Here is a 15,679-nt window from a genome sequence, read left to right on the forward strand (position 1 = left end):
TATTTCTATTTCAAATGATCAGATCAGGAAAACCTCTCATGGGGTGCCCATTGGTTTGCCTTGTCAAGTTTGCCTTGACAGCCACGATTAACCATTACAGACATACAGTGACTTCTCCTTAATGGTCTGTTCTTTCACTATGAGTAACAGTAGACAGTGCGTTGCTCCTTGTGTGTCTCTTCATATGGCCACACTGATCAACCATCTAGGCTCACTGAATCCTCTTGCTGAGTGAACCTCATCCCAGCTCCTAAGGGTGCCAGTTACACTAAATGAGGTTAACCCTATTCTATCACAACATCAGCTCAACTCATCACAGCTTTAAAGGCCTGATTCCAAACAAGGTCATGTTCTAAAGTTGCAGAAAGCACAGCAGTTAGTGGAAGGGGTACAGTAGTTTTATGAATTTATTATATTACTTCATTACAGTAGTGATACGACCTTGATTTTTAAATGCGCAGCTTTAGATGCATCTGTCCCAGGACCCTAAGCAAAATACTATAATGTGTGGGTGATTCCTGGTGTGTGTGTGTGTGTGTGTGTGTGTGTGTGTGTGTGTGTGTGTGTGTGAAAAGGGGGTTATGTGTGTGCATGTGTGTCTATAGGTGCTGTTTGTGAGAACACAAAGGCCAGAGGAGAAAATCAAGTATCTCACTCTGCCACTCTGCCTAGTCATGGGAGACAGGGTCTCTTGCTGATCCTGGAGCTAGGCTAGCAGTCAGCAAAAGCAGGGGTCATCTAGTCTTCACCCCATTGGTACAGGGCTTGCTGGGGTTACAGATATGTGTATGATCGTGGCCAACTTTTTTATGTAGATGCTGGGCATCCAAAGTCAGTTCCTCAAATGCTTTTATCCACTGAGCCAGCTCTCCAGTCCCAGGTGTTTTGTTTTAATTTACTATATTTTGTCCTGGTCAAGGTTGGGGACCTGAGTCTACCCAGTAAGGAAGAAGTATTGGCGTGGCCCACTGATAGGCTTAGTAGCTCATGTATTCATATATATGTGTTGTGAATGTGTACATGTCTGTGAACCAATTGCAGTCATGGTATCTGCAGAGGTCTGAAGAAGGCATTGGATCTCCTGCAACAGGGGATTTGGAGAGTCGTGAGGCACCATGTGGATGCTGGGAATTGAACCCAGGTCCTCTGGAAGAGTAGCCAGTGCTCTTAATTGCTCTAGTCCCATCACTGACTTTTTAAGTTGCTAGAGATCATGAGCCAAGTTGGGTAACAAAGGGCTGAAGGCTTTGCAGAGCCCTGTATGGACTTCTGCCTCCTCGGAGGGGTTAAGCTGGCCAAGTGAAAGCTAAGGAGTTAGTGGTGAAGCCAGAAGTGTTGGAGAGAAGGCATGGTGCTCAGCCTAGCAAGATCCCTTCTGACCAGAGAACAGGCAAATGCTGGCATGGAAAAGACCCCCAAATGAGCCAGGAGCTCTTCCACTTCATCATGAGGAACTGTTCTCTGGAGCGGGGACCAGCCGGGATGTGTTTGAAGCACTTACCATATGTGCACGAGAAAGGTCTCATTTGTCCGCCTTGGATTTTTTTGCCTTTCTTTTGAAGGGATAGTTAATTTTAAGTAATTTGTTTCACAGGTGAAGCCACCCCCCCCCCTTTTTTTTGCAAAGGTTTCATATATCACCCTCGGTTGCCTGAACAATTAGAAATTGTCACCAAAGAAAAATGCCTCAGCTCATGTAAATAACTGTTTACCTAAAGGAGTGGGGACCCACCGGAGTCAGCACACCCTAGTGAAGCATGACTGCAGGGAAGGAGCCAGGGTGAAGCTGCATCTGCTAGCTTGACGCTGCTGATGCTAAAAATTGGCCGGAACAACTATTATTTGTTTTTTGTTTGTTTGTTGTTGTTGTTCTTGTTTTTTTTTTTCTTTTCTTTTCTTGTTAGAAATAATGTTGCCTGAAATTTTTCAACAGGCAACACGGGTTAGACCATTTGTTACTTCTAATGCCTAATTGTTCTCCTGGCAGATATAAAAAATTGGGGCGCTGGTGTCATTCACCTAAATTTCTAATTAATGCGACGGCAAAAGGGAAATTGGAGCAAAGGGAAACAGTTGGAAAATGTTCGTGCTCCAGGTTAGGTCATTTGCCTCCGCTAACTTCCTGCCTGCTCTCCGCAGCACCTGGTATTTGGGATACCTCTGTGTGTTTGCTTCAAGAGAATGGGAAAAGAGTGCCTCAGGAACACCCCACCACTGCCTTTCCCCACCCCACGCCCACTCCTGCCTTCCCCGACCCCCACCCTATGGTCTCCCTTACTTGCTCTCTGGTTCTTCATTTTCAATCTTACGGTTTTTCGTTTTCAGTCTTTTGATTTTTTTGTAACAGAGTCTCACTCTGTAGCCTAGGCTGGCCTCCAGCTAAGAGTGCTCTCCTGCCTCAGCCTCTTCGGGTTTCTATTACAAGCATGAGCCACCGCACCCTGCTGCATTCCTAACAAGCCGTACAAACCCCCACCGAGGGGACTGGGAAGCTGCTCTGAGTGGTTCCTGGAGATTTGTACCTGCTACAAATAACAAGAGACATTCGGTACCTATGCAGTATCTATGTGGAACTCTGGCTTGGATTCTAATAGTGAATCCATGATGTGTCCCTTTAAATTTCAGGTGAAGGCAAGCAAATTGTATTTGGGAGTTTCTAGAAGGGTATCTGTCTTCAGAACAATACTCTTACCATCAAAGTCTTATCTCTATTCTATTCTTCTCTAGCTGAGGATAACTCCTCTGAAAGCAGGCAAGATCGTCCTGCAGTGACACGGTTATGGCTGACCTGGATGACACTAAAAGGATAGGAATCATTTCCTGTGACATGACCATGGAACGCCCATGCCTTGAAACGCTAGCGATAGAATTACCAGTCAGAGCAGAGGCTCCTTTGCTCTTAGAGACAATGCCACAGAGAGTCATCAGAGTTCTTTAGGAATGAATGCCCCTTGGTCCATTTCACTTAACATGTTCTGGAAGTAGTTGGGCTTACAAGTCTTACTTTCAAGTGATTAAAAAAAAACAAACAAAACAAAACTATGTCCTGTAGAAGAGAAAAACATCTCTGGAATGCCATTCTGCTAACAAGACTCTTCTGAGTGGCCTCCTTTAAATTTGTTATGTCTGTACACACCATTTTCCAAGGTTCTGGCACAGTCTCCTTTTGCAATGCCCTGGCCAGATATCCCCCTCCCCCTGAATCATTGCATGCAATGGCTGTCGGTCTCCCAGAGACAAACTGTTAGTGAATTCGCGCACTTACTCTAATTCTTCACAGCTTGAACTCTTCTCCTGTAAATTTCCATCATCCTCACATCAAATTGAGTCTAGTCATACATTCTTGCAAGCACTTCACCTGCCTCTTCAGCCTTTCCTCCCAGGGTGGGATGGGTAGTTTGTGCGGTCAAAGGCAGGGATAATGAAAGACTATGGCTTCCTACCTCACTGGTAGTGGGCATCCTTCTAAATCCTGGAAGAAAGCAACGGACCTGCTGATTGAGACACAGGACCTGTTGTCACAAAATATTGGTAACATCTAAAATCCAATTGCTGTCATCTAGCAAAAATTCTGGAAAAGGGTGCTTCTCACTTACGAAGTGAAAAACAACAGAAGCCCCCTCTCTGTACAACTCATCTCTACCTATAATAGCCTCAATTACTGCAAACTGGCCTAGCAGCGCCTCTTTTTAAGCACCTCCTTATTCATTTTCACTAAACATGCCAAGTGTGGCTATTACTATGGAGGTGTGAATTTTCTTAAAATCGTTGGGCTGTATTATATTAAAGCAATAAAAGTGATTATCCAGGACAAACCTCTCCAATTTACCAAAGAGGAAAACGAGATTTAACCCAAACTCATGCAAGCAATTAGAAAACAAAGGCCAGGCCTGTAGCTCCTCTTGCCGGGAGCCTCAGCCTTCCCCAGCTAGGCCTTTGTCACTCTTTGCAAGGACATACCGTAAGTGACCGTGTTCTTTTCATGATGCCCATGATCACTCTGACCAGGCAACAGGTTCTTTACTTGCAGGGCTTATATGACGCTCACAATGACACTTTATTGGAGTTTTTTTCAGGGTATAAATAAAGTCCCAGGATTGAGGACATGGCAGCCCTGCTGCCAATGCCAGAGAACATTTGGTTCTAGGCGTGCTCTCTCCACTAAAGGTCTGACTCCCTTTGAGGCATTTCTGTCACACCTGGTCTTTCCCAGCACCAACAGTTCCTCAGAAAACAACAGCCACCTGAGTAGATATTGAAAGACAACTTGCACTGTTTTGGAACCCGAATACAGCAATGACACCTTTGAAGTTAAACTTGGTACCCTCTCTTCTGCCATATGCTAAGAAACATAAATTTATAGGTTTTAATCCTATAATTTTCATTCCAAAACCATTAAAGACATCTAGTCACTTGCTTTCTATTGAAGGATCTCCTATGCGCCAAGCTAGCCCTTAACTCTATGCAAAGGAAAGATGACCTGATCTTCTTGCCTCAACCTCCCACGTGCTTGGGTTATATGCACGCAATACAATACCTGGTTTGTGTAGTGGTGAGGATTGACCTTAGGGCTTTGTGCATGTAAGGCAAGTGCTGTACCATCCATCCTGAGCTACACCCCAACCCTATCCATGATCTTTATAAGTACACCATCTTCTTGTTTGTTTATTTGAGACAGAGACCCTGGTACAGCCCAGGCTGGCCTTGAACTTGCTGTCTGGGGCTCAACTTCACAAGCCTATTGTTATCATACTTGCCCAAGAAGGCATTTTTGTCTGAGTTACACAGGTAGCGGCTTATATTAGTGTAAAACTAAGGCTTAGCAGGGTCATCAATATTTTTAGCTTCATTATTATATGGTGTGGTCTTATTGATTCTGTTCATAATTTCACTGTTAATAACTAAGTCGGGAGCCTTATTTCTTAATCTCATTTTATCCTTACCACTCGCCCTAATCATCCTTTACATTAAAGGATTAGTGCCCTCAGTGCGACCCAACAAACAATAATCCACCCTGGAAAAGATACTTTTCCAAAAAGGGAATAGGTCCTTTTTCCTCCTAAGCAGGCTTAGCGAAGAGGGCAATGGCCATTAGGGACATCTAGAAGTGGGAGAATGTCACTTGCATCACAATGCCTCCCAGCAGACTAGCAGACAGGTGTGAGTAGCCCCTCCTGGCAGGCAGCATCTCTTTATATTTTAAGCAAACCTTGCCCCACTTCCTCCTGCCACAGGTGAGCTATTCTATCCACCAGAAAAAAAAAAAATTAAACACCTCACCACATGGCTCCCACTCTCCAGCCAACCCAAAGTCTTATGAGAGAGGAGACAAAGAAGATAGTCAGCCACTCTACGACCACTCAATAACAACAGATGTGCTCACTGGTGGAGGGAGCAGAGGTGGGAACTTATAGGATGTTTTCCAGCCATCCCCAGGAGGTAGGGCCAGAATACGCCCTGATTCATCCACAACCAAGCTGTTTTAGGGAGAAAGAGCTAGCACCCATTTGTTTCAGAGTCCTCTCTGCTGGAGAGAAATTACTTGAATTGTTGAAGAATAGCATCCTTCCATCATTGACCCTGGTAAAACTTGGGGTCCTGTCACGCTAATAATGACATATTTCTGAGCCTGCTGAAAAGCACCTCCAAAACAAGCCCTGATGCCATGGCCACAAGAAGATTTTCAGTCACAGCAAACTTTGGCATTTGAGTCTTCGTGCTTGATGTGACCACACATCAAAGCTAAACACATAGTCACTGCCCTTGATTCTACAGCTGGCATGCCTGTCTGAGCCTCCATTAAACACTGGGCAGTGTCATTGTCTGCTCTGTGTGGAGGTTAGGGATAGCATGCGCCCAAGAAGGATGGCATGGTAGAATAGAAGTTGTATTCCTCCAGGAAGCCCCTGGCTTTGGGTCAAAGCACATCTAGAATGGCTCTGTCAGCCTGCAATTCACAGAATGTGGAGAGACTCGAGTTGTCATTGTCATTGTCCCTCAGCATGAGGGAAAAAAAAAAACTACTCCTGAAAGGCTGGAAGCCTTGAATGAAGTAACAAATACAGATATCAATGTCTCTCCCAGTGACAGACGCTCATTAGACAGTGACCGTGATTACTGTCACAGTGAAACTCCATTATCGACAATAAACCAAGTAGAAAGATACACGAACTGCTGGACTGCCATCCACCATTATCTCAATTAATAGACTTAAGGAGATTTAAGGACTGTGACTCCAAAATAAAACCCGTTAATGGGAAAGTGCAGACTAAAGTGAACAAGTTTGCGGTCTGCCATTTAAAATCTGCTCCTTACCAACTATAGTTTGGTCAAAGAGTTCATTGATTCTTTGCTTTGTATTCTTTGTCTACAAAAGACCATCAGTAAAACACAGATGAAAATCATAACTTGAAAGCCACCAAGGGACTAGGGAGATGGTTTAGTGGGTAACGTACTTAGTATAGCAAGTTCAGATCCCCAGAATCCAGCTGTGGTGATTTGAATGATTTTGTCCCTTATAGGCTCCACCATTTGAATACTTGGTCTCTCCTTGGCAGGGCTGCTTGGGGAGGTTCAGGAGGTGTGGCCTTACTGAAGAAAGTCCCTAGGGGAAGGCTTTGAGAGTTTAATGTTTTGTCCCACTTCTCTGCTCAGTCTCTGCTTCCTGCTTGAGTTGGAAGATGTGTTCTCTCAGATTCCTATCCTGTTGCCGTGCCCGCTGTTCGCCCTTATGCCTCCCCGCCCAGAAGGACCCTTATTGCTCTGAGTAGTTTTTAAGGAGTAGGTTTTGTTTTCTATTGGTCATGTTTTTTTATCATAACAACAGAAAACTCACCATCAGTCCATAGGAAGGCAGGAATGATAGTGAGTGCCTGTAATCCCATTGCTCATATGGTACGATGGGAGGTGAAGGGAGGAGAACCCAGTGAAGCTGTGGGTCAGCTCACCTGGTGTATGGAGCTGCAAACCATAACAGAGAGGCCTAATCTCAAACAAGAAGGTGAGGACCAACCACTGACCCTTACAAGCACATCAAGGCAGGTGTATACCTACAGTCACACACAAAGGATCATATGTATATAAACATATACAAAGGCACACATACACACACATATGCACACACATACATGCATACACATGCACACCAACACACACATATGCATCCACACATATACACATGCATATACATGCACACTAACCATCAAGTCATGGTGTTAGTCAGTCAGAAAATTTGTCATACATGTACAATAAAGGATTTTTCAAAATGATGAAATGTAAACAACTCAAAAATGTGAGGGATACATCAAACATCAAACATCGCATCCACATTTGATGCTTTATATCACCCAAATTATATCTGAGCCTGTTTGGCAATAAAAAAAAAAAAACCCTGAAAATAGCGTTAAACATGTAAACATATATATTTTTTTTTTTTGGTCTTTCAACAGTCACTTAAACGTCAAACACCCACCATGCATTGTATTGCATACTGGGAACATAACACAAAGAAAATAGAACCAGGACGTAGGACCTAGTAGAAAAAAAAAAGACAGTATACTATATATGCTTTTAAATTAAAATGCAATTTCTTTGTGTCATAACAAAGAAATATATACTATGTTTGGAAGTGCAGGGGGCAAAGACACATAAATCTTTCCAGTATGAAAGAGACATCATAGAAAAAGTGAGGCGTGAGTGAAGAGTTGAAGGAAGTGGGAGGAGCTTAGAGATGTAGAGGTGAAGGAGGCGAGCTCTCCAGGCAAAACACTGCGGCCTCCCTGCAGGAGAGCACATCACAGCCCACATCAAGCACATAGGGTGAATTCAGTGCTCGAAGCAGGAGTAGGTACAGGGCAGGGCAAGAGAGATGTTGTTTCCATGGCACCTTTGGCGAGAGGGAGACAGTGACTGAACAGAACGCCAACAATAGCCTCAGAGAAGCCTGATGAGAAAGGGAAGAACGGAAGAAATTAGGGGGTGGGTTAGCAGTTCCACCAAGAAAGTGATAGTCCAGGAAGAAGGTGGGCTCATGTGACTTCTTAGTCCCTGGCTAAGGTAAGCCACTCAAGTGTGATGTCCTTTACTGAGATCAGAGCCTCTGAGGAGGGTGAGGCTTAGAGTAGTGGGAGGGAAGATGTGTGGGAAGCGTGTGCCTAGAGGGTGTGTGGAGAGAGAAGGTAACCATGCAGACGGCTGGAAATGCCTGTCTAGAGCTTGCCTCACTCAGAAGGGCAGTGATGGAGAGATGGGGTTCACAGGAACATGGGAGTTCAAAGTCACTCAGAGGTAACTTGGAGAGTCAATGAAAAAGGTGTTCACGGTAGGCTGTGAGAAATGAGCCCTGTTCAGAATCAGCTGGAGAGACATCCCTAAGGGAGCTTAAAGATGGTGGACTCGGGAAAATTGTAAGGACCGTGGCTTAAACAGTATGGCATGAGATGGCTCCTGGGTACTTAGAACAGAACAAAAGGAAAAGAAAAGGGGAGGGGAGGGGAGGGGAGGGGAGGGGAGGGGAGGGGAGGGAGGGGAGGGAAAGGAAAGGAAAGGAAAGGAAAGGAAAGGAAAGGAAAGGAAAGGAAAGGAAAGGAAAGGAAAGGAAAGGAAAACTGGCCAAAGAAAATATTAAAAAGTTTTAGGAAGAAGTCTAGTATACAAAGGGGCATCTGTAAGGGTGTCGGGTCACACCCTAGCACATGAGCATTCTGTAATGTTTAACTGGACAAAGTCTCTGTATGGAATGGAAAACAAACCGAGTGAAACTCAAAAGAACTAACTTTGTGCTGCATTAAAAACTATATTTTAGGGGCCAGAGAGATGGCTCAGTGGTGATGAGCACTGACTGTTCCTCCAGAGGACCCTGGTTCAATTCCCAGCACTTTGACAGCTCACGAGTCAGCTGTAACTCCAGTTCCAGAGGATCCAGTACCTTATTTTTGGCCTCTGTCAGCACTGCAGGCACGGACATATAGGCAAGCCAAACACTCATACACACAGAATAAAAAGATATTTTTAAAGACAAAGAGAAACATATCCTAGATATTAGAACACACAAAAAATAAGGTTAAAGGGGTAGAAATATCATACTATATAAACTCCAATTAAAAGAAAGCTTGTATTTATATGTCAATATAGGAAAATGTAGGTTTTGAAACAGAAATTATTACCAAAGCAAAGGAGGGTTTTATCATCCTTTAAAAGAATCTATTCATCTGAAAAGAACAGCAGGCACAAATGTGTATGTACCCAATAACAAAGTGTTGAAATTAACAAGACACAAATCAACAGAAATAAACAGAGAAAGAGACAAACACATGATCACACTTCTCTTACATAACGAGCTAAATGAGCAAAGCCCGGTAATGATAGAAGATTTGAACAGGACTAAAAAAACTTGACCTAATTTGTTCTCAATTGTGTCAGAATAAACATTCTTTTCAAGTGCACATGGAGCATTTGCTAAAGTAGACCAGATGGCAAGCCATCAAGCAAGTCTCAGTAGATTCCCAAGGATTAAAGCCACCCAGAGTAAGTTCTCTGACCGTGCCATGCTTAAGTTACAAAACAATAATAAATAGAGCTGAAAACACGTGACCACTTGGAAATAAAGTATCCCCTGAAAAGGAGCCATGCAAATAACTATGGACTGGATACTAGTCTCAATTGATGATAAAACTGAAGTACGTGGCCAGTAATCAGAGGACAAGTTGTCCTCTGAAATTTACATATCAAAAGAAAGATGAAAGGCTAAAAATTAAGCACCGAGCACCCTTCTCAAGAAGGGGGAAAAAACCAGCAAAGTAATTCTGAGACAGGGGAAGAAAGAAAATAGTAATGAGAGCGGAGACCAGTGAAATATAAAACAAATATACAACAAATATAATTTATTTGGTCATGCATAGACCCAACATGACAGGGTGGAATAAGATATTCCATGCATGTGGAATCCATATGAAAGCAAGAGAAGCCAGACTCACATCAGATAAAAAAAAAAAAAAGGTCTACAGATTAAAAGCAGTGCAAAGAGACAAGGAAGGGCATTGCTAAATGATAAACAACGCAAGAGGAAAGCATGATCAAACATATTGATGTACGCAAAATTAAAGCATAAAAATACATAAAATAAATATCAACTGGCCTAAAGCAAGAGCTTTATCCCAGGAGCTGGAGAGATGGCTCAGTGGTTAAGAGCACTGACTGCTCTTGCAAAGGACCTGAGTTGAGGCTCAGCAACTACATGGTAAGTTATAACCATCTGTAATTCCAGTTCCAGAGTATCCAACACCCTCTTCTATCTTCTACGGGTACCAGGTCTGCAGACTATACACATACATAAACACAGACCAAACTCTCATACACACAAAATTTATTTTAAAAAGAGGTAAAATCCAGTACAGTAGTAACCAGAGACCCAGGCACCCAACTTTCAGCAGTAGACAGAGTATCCAGATAGAACCGGTCAACAAAGAAGGTTTTAAGAAGCACTATTGGCCACAAGGATTGAACAATCCACCTAGCAACTGCAGAATACACGTTCTTCTCATCAGTCCATGGAATATGCTTCAGGGTACATTTTAGAACTACAACTTAGAACACGTCTCAATGGATTCTGAAAACTCAAAATGGTACAAGCATCTTTTTAAATCACAATCAAATAAACTGGATATCTGCAAAAAGCCAAACACGGCAAATTTACAAGTGACTCTTGAGCGACCGTGTATCAAGGAAGAAATCAAGGGTGAAATCTAATGGTTTCCTAGAGCTAGTACAATCCGTCCTAAGGTATCCAATCCCATGGGACACAGTAAAAGCAACAATTAGATAAAGGTCATCAAATCAACACCTGTATTCGAAAAGTCAAAAGAGAGCCTATTACTACATCCCAAGGAAAACAAGAAAAAGTTGGAAGTGGGGACAAGCCCAAAATTGTTTTAAGGAAATAAGTACAAATAAATTATAATATCAGCTATAAAATAAGGCAAGGAAGCTCCCATTATACTGAAGAGGGGGGAAACTGAAAGCTTTCTCAGGAATAAATGAAGTAAAGATTTAAAAAAATCAGCCAAAGATGAGCAAAATGAAAAGCTTGCTTTTTGAAAAGATCATCAAAATTGACAAATCCTCTGTTAGATTAAGAAAATGGAAGAGAACAGTCAATTGCATAAAATCAGAGATGAAAAGGAAGGCATTTCAACTGAACCCACAGAAACACAGATTGGTATGGAATTTTTATGAACATCTATACACTAGCAAACTTTATAGCCCAGAAGAAATGGACAAAGTTTGAGAACATGTATTACCAAGGCTAAATTTTGAAGAAACGGAAAACCCAAACAGACCAATAGCAAACAGTGAAGTATCACCTCAAACAACATCTTGGAACCAGCTAGCTTCACTGCTGAGCTCTGGGAAAAACAAACAAACAAACAAACAAACAAACAAAAAACACTCCAAGAAATGCTAAGAACTTTTTCACTTGTTTCAAGAGTCGAAATGCAGGATTTTAGTCAAACGTATTCTATGAAGTCAGTGCAAAAATATAAAATTAGAAAGGACCAAACCAACAAAGAAACAGCAGCCATAATCGGTCACAGTCCTGAGAACTGTGGCTGAGTGCTCAGCTCTCAGTGGGACATCAGCACAAGCCCTCCCCCAGCAAGTGCTGCCTGGGGCTCAAGACAGAGAAACTCTCAGCTCCATGTCTGCCTGCACTCTGCCCTCTTTCCCACCATGAAAATAATGGACCGAACCTCGAAAACTGTAAGCTGCTCTCAATTAAATGTTTTTCTTTATATAGGTTGCTGTGGTCATAGTGTCTCTCCACGGGGGAGGGGGGGGGGATCTAAACCAAGACAGTGCATATGTATAATTTTAAAATAGCATAAAGTGTGGAGGTATGGGTTGAGAGATCTACAGGGAATAATTTGGAAGTGAGAAATGAGAATAAATATGATTATAATATATTGCATATATGTATAAAACTATCAAATAATTCATATATATATTCAGATATAATCACATGTATATCATGCATACACATACACACATTATGTATACATATACATGTATATATATGTATATGTGTGTATGTATATATATATATGTGTGTGTGTGTGTGTGTATATATATATATATATATATATATATATATATATACATATATATACATATATATATGAGAGAGAGAGAACAAGTAAGAGAAAGAGAACTATAAACCAATAACCTTAATGGGAGGAGATGAAAAATTCTTAATAAAATGCTAGTAAACAAACACAATAGCGTATGAACAAGATTATTTAACATGATCAAGTAGAAGTCACCCAGGAATGCAAAGATAGTCCCACGTTTGACAATCAATAAATGGTGCATTACAAAGGTGATGAGCCATATGATCATCTCATAAGATGTAGAAAAGAAGTTTGATAATAGTCAACATCTTTTCCTGATACTGTACACAAGGGGCTTGGCATTAGTGTATCTTAGTGATGCCTACACATCCACGTGTATATCAGCACTATTGACAAGTGCCAAAATATGGAGTCAGGCTAGGTGTGTGACAATGGGTGAATGGATGAAGGAGATGAAGTCCATATACATAGCAGACTGTCATTTAGGAGCAGAGAAGATTAAAATCATGTTATTTCCAGGAAAACAGAGGGACCTGAATATGCTCCACTTAGGTGAAATAAAGCAGACTCAGAGAGATAACTATGGCTTGCTTGCTCTCGTGAGTGGAAGCTGGAGGATAAATAAATAAAGACAATAAGGACATGTAGAGAATGGTTCTGGTGTTTTGATTTAATTGGGAATCTGTGCTTACTGATGCTGATGCTGAAGGTCCTTGCCCTCAACTGGCTTTTGATCTATCAATAAAGATGCCAAGAGCCAATGACTGAACACAGGGCAGGGCACTGAGAGTTGCGTGGGTAGGATGAGAGAGAATCAGGACCTGGGGTAGTAACCGATATGTGAGATTAGCAACCAGCTATGTGAGTGGCCACTGGCCACTTCTCCAACTGGGCCTGGGGTAGCAGGGGATGATTTAGGAGTGCCCAGTCCTTGAGTTAGCAAAGGCATTTTAAGAATAATTGTCTTAGTATAGCGAGATATAAGGTACAAGATGCAAAACACATGAAACTGAAGAAGAACAAAGACCAAAGTGTGGACACTTTGCTCCTTCTTAGAATTGGAAACAATCACCCATGGAAGGAGTTACAGAGACAAAGTTTGGAGCTGAGACAAAAGGATGGACCATCTAGAGACTGCCATATCCAGGGATCCATCCCATAATTAGCCTCCAAACAATGACACCATGGCATACACTAGCAAGCCTTTGTTGCAAGGACTGTGATAAAGCTGTCCCTTGTGAGACTAGGCCGGGGCCTAGCAAACACAGAAGTGGATGCTCACAGTCAGCTATTGGATGGATCACAGGGCCCCCAATGGAGGAGCTAAAGAAAGTACCCAAGGAGCTAAAGAGATCTGCAACCCTATCGGTGGAACAACATTATGAACTAACCAGTACCCCAGAGCTCTTGACTCTAGCTGCATATGTATCAAAAGATGGCCTAGTCGGCCATCAGTGGAAAGAGAGGCCCATTGGTCAGGCAAACTTTATATGCCCCAGTACGGGGGAACGCCAGGGCCAAAAAATGGGAATGGGTGGGTAGGGGAGTGGGGGGGGGAGGGTGTGGGGGACTTTTGGGATAGCATTGGAAATGTAATTGAGGAAAATACGTAATAAAAAAAAAACAATCAAAAAAAGAGAATAATTGTGTGTGTGTGTGTGTGTGTGTGTGTGTGTGTGTGTGTTTGTAGGGATGGAAGAAAAGTGGAATTAAAGCACATTATGTGCAGATGTGAAATGTCACAATGGTGCCCATTATTTTGTGTAACGTGTACTAACAAAAATCCTGGGAAAAATTACGTATCAAAAGAACATAGTTCAGTTATGGAATAGACCAAGGCTAACGTTGTCTTGTACAGGAAAAAGCTTTATGTTTTCTCTCTAAACTTATGGGGGGGGGGGAGATGGCCAGAATCACCACCACCCGACTCGAGAGAAAGAAATAACATGCATCTAAAACAGAAGCTGGGGAGTCAGGTCACCACTGTGTCACAGGTTACATAGATTATATAACATGGTCTGGTACATCACAAATAAATCCTGCCATTTTCACCAAATACCTATCAGCAATGATAAATGAATACCGAAACACTGCAGGGTACAAACCCAACATACAAAAATCTCTGGGCTGGAGTGAGCAGGGTCAACCACAACCTCCATTCTATTAAACATCGGCCACTGCTGAGGAAGTCCGACCCATAAGGGGGATGTTTTAATTGGGGAGAGATGTGAATTGTCAGTAGTGTCAAAGAAGAGAGGATAATAGCAATGATAGACTAGGAAGAAAAGGAAAGTGGTTTTTAATAAACTGAGGTTTCCTGGTTCAGGTGCAGCACGGGAAGAGAATTGGTGTTAGCTTCTTATTTCACCTCCCCGTGTGCTCTCAGAACTCATGTTGCCCAAGCTTTCTTCCAGGGCCCAATGCCCTGCCTAGCTCTTCATCCTGAGTGAGCTCATTCCATGAGTGAGGACCCACGTTAGGGAAGGGAGCTGAATTCCTAGCCACAGGTTCAGCTTGATTTGATCTATCCTTGAAGTCTCTTTGTAGGCATTTCCTCTGAACTCTGGATGCCACACTAGGCTGTACTGAGAACCAGGCACTACTGGTATGAAGCAGGATCCTCCCCTTTATTCTTGTTTGCTGGAGCTTTTTGGGAAATCGCTAATGATCAGAGAGTTGACCCTCTGCTTGGCATGCCTGACTTCCTTCAATGTTCAAAATCATTCTCCATTGGTGAATATGCAATTTGTGCAAGTTGGGGAAATAGCTGACACGAAGGTAAGGGGTCTGGGGAGGTGGCTCAGTCAGTAATGTACTTGCCTTGCAAGCTTGAGTACCTGGGTTGGGTCCCCAAATGTTGTGGCATGTGTTTGTAATCCCAGTAATGGGGAGACAGAGACAGATGGATTCCTGGGGTTTGGTGGCCAGACAGTCTATTCTATTTGGTTCTATTTGACCAGTGAGGAACCCTGCCTCAAACTCAAAGTGCATGGGTCCTCTGCTTTTCCCAGGCAAATACACATGTGACCAGCATGAGTGTGCATACACATACACACACACACACATACAGAGAGGGGGGGAAGAAGAGGAAAAGGAGGAGGAAGAGGGAGAGGAGGAGGAAGAGGAGGAGGAAGAGAAGAGGAAAGAGGAGAAACAGAGACAGTGAGGGAGACACAGAGAGACACACAGAAAGATAGAGAGACAGGAGAGAGAGAGGGGGAGGGAGACCCATTACAGAAAAGGTGACTGGAATAGACAAAGTAAGATTAGGAGCTCAAAGTGTTAAGAAGTATGACATAAGTAATTAATCTTATTTTAGAAATTAGAAAAAGAAAATCCTTACATACAAACAAAAATGTTATGCATGAGAGTGTTCTGTGCATACTCTTGTTAGTAATAGGAAATCACACAGACCAGACTAGTGTCAAGTCCTTGGAGGGAGGGTCTGCAGAGACTGGGTGAACTCACCTTCAATGAAGCAGGAAAATGTCCTCATAGGATTCTGGTTTATTTTCAGCAAAACACAGTGATTATTAGGTTCAAGTTGTTGTTTG

This window comes from Mus musculus, chromosome 7, assembly GCF_000001635.26.
Source record: "Mus musculus strain C57BL/6J chromosome 7, GRCm38.p6 C57BL/6J".
In the NCBI taxonomy this organism is placed as follows: domain Eukaryota; kingdom Metazoa; phylum Chordata; class Mammalia; order Rodentia; family Muridae; genus Mus; species Mus musculus.